General features: G+C 37.3%; 1 long non-coding RNA gene across 1 annotated transcript; it reads left to right on the forward strand.

Annotated features, from left to right (window-relative positions):
- LOC110269740 lies at positions 8,725–9,874 on the forward strand. Its single transcript, XR_002358503.1, has 4 exons — positions 8,725–9,002; positions 9,282–9,326; positions 9,661–9,753; positions 9,824–9,874. It is a non-coding gene; the product is annotated as an uncharacterized LOC110269740 (long non-coding RNA).

Raw genomic sequence — 10,329 nt, forward strand, 5'->3', positions numbered from 1 at the left:
TCAATGGTTACATCCTATCCTCTCAGTGAAAATGGTCAATGCACCCTGTCACGGCACGGCTATTCATCTGTCGGTTCTCGATCATGCTGGAATAGCATTTACTATCCTTTTGCGTCTGTCACTATGCCCAGCAATCGCGAGTTTGAAGCTCGTCACAGTCATTCAATCATTGAATCCTACTCGGAATACCACGGACAAGGTTTAGACTTTCCGGATTCTCATGAATGTCACCATCAATCTAGCTTATACCACGAAGATCCCAATATCTCGGACTCGGTCCCCTGTATTAGTAATCTAAGAGATACTCGTTCAATCGAAGGTAGAACGGGAGTGGTTGTCAGGAACGCGTTCATAGGGAATGATGATGATTGTCACGTTCATCATATTCAGGTTGAAGTGCGAATGAATATCTTAGAAGTGGAATAATTTGAATTGAATAGAAAACAGTAGTACTTTGCATTAATTCTTGAGGAACAGCAGAGCTCCACACCTTAATCTATGGAGTGTAGAGACTCTACCGTTGAAAATACATAAGTGAAGGTCCAGGCATGGCCGAGAGGCCAGCCCTCAAAACGTGATCAATAGTCTCCTAAGATGAACAATGGATTATAACTGAGACCAAAGATGTCTAATACAATAGTAAAAGGTCCTATTTATAATAAACTAGCTACTAGGGTTTACAGAAGTAAGTAATTGATGCATAAATCCACTTCTGGGGCCCACTTGGTGTGTGCTTGGGCTGATCTTGAGTGTTGCACGTGTAGAGGTCCTTCTTGGAGTTGAACGCCAATTTTTGTGCCAGTTTGGGCGTTGAACTCCACTTTGCAGCTTGTTTCTGGCGCTGGACGCCAGAATTGGGCAGAGAACTGGCGTTGAACGCCAGTTTGCGTCATCTAAACTTGGACAAAATATGGACTATTATACATCTCTGGAAAGCCCTGGATGTCTACTTTCCAATGCAATTAGAAGCGCGCCATTTCGAGTTCCGTAGCTCCAGCAAATCCACTTTGAGTGCAGGAAGGTCAGAATCCAACAGCATCAGCAGTCCTTCTTCAACCTCTGAATCTGATTTTTGTTCAAGTCCCTCAATTTCAGCCAGAAAATACCTGAAATCACAGAAAAATACACAAACTCATAGTAAAGTCCAGAAATGTGAATTTAACATAAAAACTAATGAAAACATCCCTAAAAGTAACTAGATCCTACTAAAAACATACTAAAAACAATGCCAAAAAGCGTATTAATTATCCGCTCATCAGGGGGCCTCTTGGCCCAATTTTTGGAGTTGTTGAAGCCAATTTGAAGGCTATATCAAAGGAAAATGAACATACATCAAGGGAGCTCACTTTTACAATTAGACACATTACATAGATAATTAGGAGTAGGAGTAGTGTAGAGTAGTTTTCTTTCAATTCTCTCTTAGGGTTTCATTTATGTTTCATTGTAGAATTTTATAATTTCAGTTTTGATATTGGATTTTGCTTATCTCTTTGTAAGTAATCTTTACTCTTTTCTTTAATTACAATACTCTTGCTACATTTTCTTATGGTTCAAGTTATTTTGTTAATATATGCAATTTTAATTTCTTGAATTTCTTGTTAATGAATTTGATGTTTTATGATTAATATATGCTTGATGGAGTTTCTATTGTTGATATTGTGAATAATTTGGTTATAGTTTGCATTTTCCTTTGCAATTTACCATGTTTTGGTTTTATGCCCACAAGGTTTTTATGAAAATGCCAGTTATGGATTTTGAGTAGATTTTCACACCTTGGCTTGGGAAATGAGTTCCTAGGATACTAGATTTATTATGTCCGACATTTAGTGGTAATTCTTGGGTTGTTAGTTAATTAGTAAGTTAGCTAGGACTTATAGATTAAGGTCAATTATGCTTGCTTGACTTACTCCTCGATGTTAGGTCTTGACAAAGTGAGATTAACTTATCATAATTGACATAGTTGTGGTTATGACGATGATAAGATTCCTTAATTCTCAATCCCAAGTCAAGGCTCTTTTATGCATTTATCGCATTTTCACTAGTTTTGATCTTGCTTTCTTTCAATTTTCTTTAATTGCCTTTTAATCTTTTGTTAGTTCTTTTATTCTTTAGTTCTTTTAATTTTTCGTCTTATGCTTGCAAACCCCCTATGATTTCACAACCAAGAGTGTGCACATTAATTTGCATGGTTTTAAGGGAGATGACCCAGGACTTCAAAACTCCTGGTTATTATTTGTTTTGGATTGTGACAAAATCCTTATATTTCAAATTCTGATCGTGGGAGTTAATTGTCGGTTCAGTCTATACTTGCAACGAAATGCTTATTTTCTATTGAGAAATTTCAAACCGGTGTAATTCTTGCGCATCAAGTTTTTGGCCCCGTTCTCGGGGACCGATGCAATTGGTGTCAAATTTTTTGTTGTTGTGAATATGTTAATATTGTAAATAGTACTTTTTGGTTGCTTGTTTGCTTTTTGTTAGTAGTTTTGTTCATATTTTCTCTATGACTTATCCACACCATTATCACAATGCACCTCCATGGAAACCAAACACTTATCTATCTTGTCACCAATTCTATACACCACTACCTCACTATATACAAAGCTAAAACCCTTACCCTCATGAGTTTAATTTTCAATCTTCATCACCTCAAGTTTCATCTTCATGTATGGATCAATCCACACAAGAAGCACCTCAAGTGCTTATTCAAGAACAAAAAAAGTTCCAGAAGAAGTAAGAGCATGTTATGTCTATATTAGCGGAAACATTAAACCGGTTAGCTTCATTGTGTTCAAGCCATAACCAAGAAATTCCTGTGGATGAATGTGAGGAACCAAGCTCAAATAAAGAGTGTGGAGTAAAGGAAAGATTGCAAAATCAAGTAGAAGATGAGAAGTTATGACATGAAGCACAAGAAGAGGTAAATGAAGAATTGATGAAAATCGATCAAGTGGATTCTATCATCAGTGATTTTTTGTCCACCTTGGTCAGTCCCTTCAATAATTTTCATGAACCTTCCTCCATTGAATTTAAGGAGGATATTGATGTGGATTTCATAGGACCTCCAATTTTTTATTTGAGCGATGATGAGGAAGACTTAGAGGAGGTTGATGAAGAATAGCTACAAAATATTGATGAGGAAGGAGTCAACTATCAATAAGTGAAGGTACTTATGCAAGAGCAAATTGAGTGGGTGAAAATTTCACCGATGAGTGGTGCGTGAAATTAGTACTCACATAACTGAACCAGTAAGTGCACCGGGTCGTCCAAGTAATACCTCAGGTGAGTGAGGGTCGATCCCAAGAGGATTGTTGGACTGAGCAAGCAATGGTTATCCTGTTGGACTTAGTGAGGCAAACAGAATAAAAAGTTGTGGTTGAATTCGCATAAAATAAGATAATAAAGAAAGTAAAGAAAGAAATCAAGAGAATTGTTAAAGAGATAATATATGGAAAAAGTTAACGCTTTGGAGGTGTTTACCATTTCGGATTAAGACTTCTTACCAACCACTTTAACAATGAATGATTCATTGTATGGAAAACCATAAGTGACTAAAGACTACTCTCGTAGTGAATTAATCTCATCTAATCTTCATCAAAAGCCACTCTCGTGGTCATTGAATTCAGATCAGAGTGTGAAGTTCAAAAAACCAGTTTAGTGCCATAAAAACCTCAATTATCCAAAGCTAACAGGATTTCATGTCACATATTCGATGAGTTCATGTAATTAGAAGTTTAGGAGGAGTGTTTTTAAGCCATAGCTCAAGTGAGATAGCTCTCTCGAGAATCACAAGAGCCCATGTAGAATAAGGGTCACACTCTCGTTCCACCCAGATTCATGAGATTAAGAACAAAAACAACATCTTAGAATTGAATAAAACATTAATTAAAATAAAAGAATAATTCTTAATCCATAGAAATAAGCAGAGCTCCTAACCTTAACCAGGAGGTTTAGTTGCTCAAGACTTACAGAGAAAACAGGAAAATAAAGAAGAAGATTTGAGGTAATCTCCCCTATTTCCTAAGTGATCTCCTCTTTAAATAGTAAGTGCTAAACCTAAAAGATGTTAATTTTAAATTAAAAATTACAAAAATAAGATAAGAAAAGCCTAAGGAGTGCTAAAATATACTTTGGGGTCTACTTGGTGAGTGTTTGGGCTGATGACTGGCGTCCAACTTCAATTTGGGCATTGAACTTTGTTGGTCCTGCTCCTTGGCTAGCGTTGAACACCAGTTTTGGGCGTTCAACTTGGGAGGTTAGACCTTCATGGGTGTTAAACGCCCAAGTTTGGCGTTTAACGCCAGTTTTGGCAGTCATTCTAGAAGTAAAGCATAAACTATTATATATTGCTAGAAAGCTCTAGAAGTTAGCTTTCTAATGTCATTAAGACCGTGTCATTTGGACCTCTGTAGCTCAAGTTATACTCGTTAGAATGCACAAAGGTCAGAATTCACAACATCTTCTATTCTTTCTTCGTCTTTGAACAAGATTTTGCCAAATTCGCCCAAAAATCACCTAAAATCGTAGAAATAACACAAAAACTCAAACTAGCATCCTAAAATGAATTTTGCACTAAAAGATAGTAAAACTTAATAAAATCTAACTAAAAACAAATAGAAAATGTGATGAAAAGCGTATAAGATTCTCACGCATCACAACACCAAACTTAAACTGTTCCTTGTCCTCAAGCAACCAAAAAAAACAAGATAGGACTAAATAGAAGAGAAAAATACATCAGGTTTTAGAGTTGTCATTCAAGCTCAGTTCTTATTACTGAATGGGGCTATTAACACTTTATTTCTGAATAGATTTGGCATCTCACTTTCCTTTGAAGCTCAGAAATATTGGCATCCCTTGGAACTAGAACCCGGATGATATTATTGATTCCATTCTTTAAGTTTCTCTTAATTCTTAACCACAGCTTTTCTTTTCTTTTAGTGCTTTGCACCTTTGAGCCTAGTCGTGACTCTAAGCGTTTTGTTTTCAAGTATTACCACCTGATAGATAAACACCACAAGCACTTAACTAGGGGAACCCTTTGGATTCGAATTTAGCTTTGCTTAATTTCCTAAATAGTGGTGCTCAGAGTTCTTAAGCATATTCTTTATAGTATTAGATCATGACTTTAAATGCTCAGTATCAAGATTTTCCTGACACCTTCACACCACAAGCATATAGTTAGGGATAGCAACTTTTTTGAGATTTTTAGGCCAATTTTGATCCTCCTAACCATTCATGCTCAAAGCCTTGGACCCTTGTTCTTTTGATTTTTCTTTTTATTTTCTTTTTTTTGGCTGTTTCTTTTGCTTCAAGAATTAATCTTTTTGGTATTTTAGAGAATCAATAATACTTCTCTAAGTCCACTGTTCTTCAAGAGTCAACATGCTCAACTTCAATATCAATTATGCACAGTTAATTCATACATTCAGAAAATAAAGATAAGGCTACCACATCAAAAGTACTTGGAATAACTTATGTCATAACTCGAGACCTTATGTATCGTCCTACTTCTTTTTCAAAAATTTTCTTTTTAAGCTTAGTGGGTAATACATAAGACATCTTCTAACCATAAAAATTTTGAAAATTGAACTACTAAACTAGAAAGCAAAGGAAGTCCTAATAGTGATCATGCAAAAGCAAGAATAGAAAACAGGAAATAAGAAGGTAGGGGATGATAAAACTTAACCACCTCAGTCATGGCAGTTGCTGCTACTTTGTGAAAAATGATTCACCTCCCTTTGGTGCCATTGATGATAATATAAATCTAGAGCTCGCTCTACAACACCAAACTTAAAAGTTTTCTTATCCCCAAGCAAAGAAAACTTAATCCTCTGTTGGCATTTAAACGCCAGAACTGCTTCACTTATAGGCGTTAAACGCCCATGCTCTCTTCTCTCTTCTAGCGTTGAACGCCAGTAAGGGGCACCCTCCAGGGTGTTCTGTTTCTCTCTTACACATTTCTGTTTCTGTTCTAATGGCTACACATGATCACAAACGTTAGAAAAACTAAGAAACCTATTAAAAAAATAGAAAATAATATGAAATCAAACTAAAATAATTGAAAAGAAGAAAATACTATGGGATACTTATGGTTAGGTTGCCTCCCAATAAGTGCTTCTTTATTGTCATTAGCTTGACATCCGTTGTTGTTATGTCAGTAAAAGGGTGGACGGCTCGTGAACCATCTCATCCCCTAGCTAATATTTTACACTGCTGCCATTGACAATTAATTTTTTGTCTGAATTCTGATCTTGAAGTTCCACATGACCATAGGGGGAGACTCCAGTGACCACAAAAGGTCCTGACCATCTTGACTTGAGCTTTCCAGGGAAGAGCTTGAGCCTATAATATAATTAGAGCAATCTCTTTTCTCCTGCAGTCTTGGTGTCCAAGTTCAGGAATCTTATTGCCCAGTATGCTCTATGCTCCAACTCTACTGGCAAATGACATGCTTTACCATAGACTAGTTGATATGGAGACATTCTAATAGGGGTCTTGAAAGCTGTTCTGTATGCCCAGAGAGCATCATCAAGCTTCCTTGCCCAGTCCTTCCTGGAGGTGCTCATTGTCTTCTCCAAGATCCTTTTTAGTTCCCTATTGGAGACCTCAGCTTGTCCACTTGTCTGTGGACGGCAGGGGGTTGCCACCTTATGACGAACTCCATACCTCTGCAAAATTGAGTCTAGCTATTTATTACAGAAGTGGCTACCTCCATCACTGGTCAGTGTCCTTGGGACACCAAACCTGCTGAAAATATGTTTCTGTAGGAATTTCATCACGACTCGGATGTCATTGGTGGGTGACGTTATCGCCTCAACCCATTTGGACACATAGTCTACGGCCACCAGGATATACATGTTTGAGTATGAGGTGGAAATGGTCCCATGAAGTCTATCCCCCAAACGTCAAATAACTCAATCTCCAAGATCTCTTGTTATGGCATTTCATGATTATAAGAAAAGTTTCCAGCTCTTTGACACTTATCATAGTTTCTTGCAAACTTCTAAGAGTCCTTGAAGAGAGTTGGCCAGTAGAACCCGCTCTGAAGGACTTTGGTAGCCGTTATCTCTCCTCCAAAATGTCCTCCATACTCAGAATCATGACAATGCCAGAGGATCTGCTAGGTTTCCTACTCTGTAACACAACGCCTAATCATCCCGTCTAAGAATCTCTTAAAGAGATAGGGTTCATCCCACAAGTAGTACTTAGCATCATGCAAGAGTTTTCTGACTTGTTGTTTGGTGTACTCCTTGGGGATGAACCTCATGGCCTTATAGTTTGCATTGTCTGCAAACCAAGGCACTTTTTGGATTGCAAAGAGATGCTCATCTGGGAAGGTCTCGGTCACCTCAACAGTGGGGGGTAGAGTTCCCTTTTCAGGTTTGATCCTTGATAAATGATCAGCTACTTGGTTTTCAGATTCCTTTCTGTCCCTGATCTCAATATTGACTTCCTGAAGGAGCAGTACCCATCTGATTAACCTTGGTTTAGAATTCTGCTTTGTTAGAAGGTACTTAAAAGTAGCATGGTCAGTGTAAACAATAACCTTAGAACCAATTAAATAGGATCTAAACTTATCAATGGTATAGATAACTGCTAGTAGTTCCTTCTTCGTGGTGGTGTAATCCCTTTGAGCATCATTTAGAATACGACTGGCGTAATAAATGACATGCATAAGCTTATCATGTCTCTGTCCCAGAACCACTCCAATGGCATAATCACTGGCATCGCACATCAGTTCAAACGGTAGGGCCCAATTGGGTGCAGAAATGATAGGTGTAGAGATAAGCTTTGCCTTTAAACTTTCAAAGGCATGCAGGCAATCCTTATAAAAAATAAAAGGAGTGTCAGTGCTAGAAGATTGCATAGGGGTTTTGCTATTTTGGAAAAATCTTTTATAAACCTCATGTAGAATCATGCATGTCCCAAGAAACTTCGAATTACCTTAACATTAGTAGGTGGTGGTAATTTTTCAATTACTTCCACCTTAGCTTGATCAACCTCAATTCCCTTGTTTGAAATCCGATGCCCAAGAACAATTCCTTTAGTTACCATAAAGTGGCATTTTTTCCAATTTAAGACTAGGTTTGTTTCTTAGCATCGTTTCAGAACCAAGGCTAGATGGTTAAGGCAGGAGTCAAAGGAATCACTAAAGACAGAGAAGTCATCAATGAATACTTCAAGGAATTTTTCAACCATATCTGAGAAGATGGAGAGTATGCACCTTTAAAAGGTTGCTGGGGCATTATAGAGGCCAAACGGCATCCTCCTATAGGCGAATACTCCATATGGGCATATAAACGCCGTCTTTTATTGATCCTGAAGATCTACTGCAATCTGATTGTAGCCTGAGTAACCGTCTAGAAAGCAACAGAATGCATGGCCACACTACTAGAAAACTAGTTATTACAGACGGATATTTCTGACGAATTTTATCCCACGAAAATACAGACGGAAATTCAGAGGGGTTTTTTGTCGAAAAACAAAAAAAATGAATTAGCATAAATTATAGACGAAAAAGAGAATCCATCAATAATTCTGTCAGAAAAATTAATTTTTTCGTAGGAAATGGTTACAGACAGAAATCTGTAATTAAATAGACAAAACTGCAGTTTTATTAAATTATTACAGACAGAAAATCCATCTGTAATTTAAAATTTTCCATCAGAAATATTAAAATAAAATTTTGGACTCACGTTCTTTTCTCCGTTTCAGTTCCCACTTTCGCGCCTCTACACTCATCCCTCTAAATGCTCCATCGGCGGCGCTATCAGCCTTGCACCGCTGTCACACCGAACCTCCATTGCACTGAACTTCCATCGTACTGAGGCTCTGTTGTACCCCTTCCTGGTTCTTTTCCGTCACACCCCTTTCGTCGGCCTTGTTCGCGTCACTCCCTTTCGAACCCTAGTGTGCGTTTCTCTCTTCGATCTCGCCACTAGTGCTTGCTCTTCTCCGTGTGTTGCTGCGTTTCTCTCTTCAATCTTGCCTCAGCTGTGCATGTAACCCTAATCTCCTTTCTCTTTCAGAGCTGTTTTCTTTCATTCAATTCCATCGCTAACTCTAATTATATTATCCTATGTTCCATTGCTAACTCTAATTCTATTTCCTATTCTATGATAAGAACTTGTAATAGTTACAGTTCTTTATTTTGTGTTCTTATAAACTTGTTTGTGAAATCAAGGTTCCTGAATGCATTGACCAGTTTCATTTTGGTTGAATTTTTTGGGGTTTAGGTTTTTATTGATGCAATGTTTCTTGTTTTTGTGTTTTTGCTGAAGATTGATTGGCTGAACAAGTTTCTTGAATAGCCTTACCTTGATAAGGTATTTTCATTTTAAATAAGCTTTGATCATTTTTTATTTTTGCTTTTTACCTTAGTCGTTTGTTTGTCGTAGTGTGTTAATTGTTCTATTGTTTAGGCAATTTGCAAGATAGAATTAGTTATACACTATACACTAAAGGAGTTTTTATTTCAATGCTTAAACTACCTTAACTGTAGTAGGCAGATAGAATTTATCTTCCTCTTTTGAATATTATCCGAATCTGGAAAGTGGAAGCTTGGTTCTTTTACTTGTCATAAGAAACATATCAGAGACTTTAGCTAGTTCTTTCTTTTTGCTGCTTTTCAAAGATTCTATCTCTGAATATGCAAAGCAGGACAAGATGGAAAGCAGAGGGAGCAAAGCAATGCCTGCACAGAAAAATGGGCGTCGATCGAATCGAGAAAGGAAAATGGCTTTGATACAACATGTATGTGATAATTTATTAGTGAAATAAATTTTCAGTACATAAAGTAAATTAATGTTTTCAAACTTGACAGGTTGATAAGTTGAAGAGAAAGTTGAGACATGAAGAGAATGTGCATAGTATATGGTGCACAAAATTGTGATCTCAACGACGCTAAAAACTTGGTACGCACAATCATAATCTCAATTCCTTTTCACAACTGCGCATAACTAACCAGCAAGTGCACTGGGTCGTCCAAGTAATAAACCTTACGTGAGTAAAGGTCGATCCCACGAAGATTGTCGGCTTGAAGCAAGCTATAGTCGTCTTGTAAATCTCAGTCAGGCAGATTCAAATGGTTATGAAGTTTAAGATAATTAAAATATGAATAAAACATAAAATAAGATAGAAATACTTATGTAATTCATTGGTAGGAATTTCAGATAAGCATATGAAGTTGCTTTGTTCCTCCTGAACTTCTGCCTTCATATTGTCTTCATCCAATCATTCATACTCCTTTCTATGGCAAGCTGTATATTGGGTGTCACCGTTGTCAATGGCTACCTCCCGTCCTCTCAGTGAAAATGGTCCAAATGCGCT

Source organism: Arachis ipaensis, chromosome B03 (assembly GCF_000816755.2).
Source record: "Arachis ipaensis cultivar K30076 chromosome B03, Araip1.1, whole genome shotgun sequence".
In the NCBI taxonomy this organism is placed as follows: domain Eukaryota; kingdom Viridiplantae; phylum Streptophyta; class Magnoliopsida; order Fabales; family Fabaceae; genus Arachis; species Arachis ipaensis.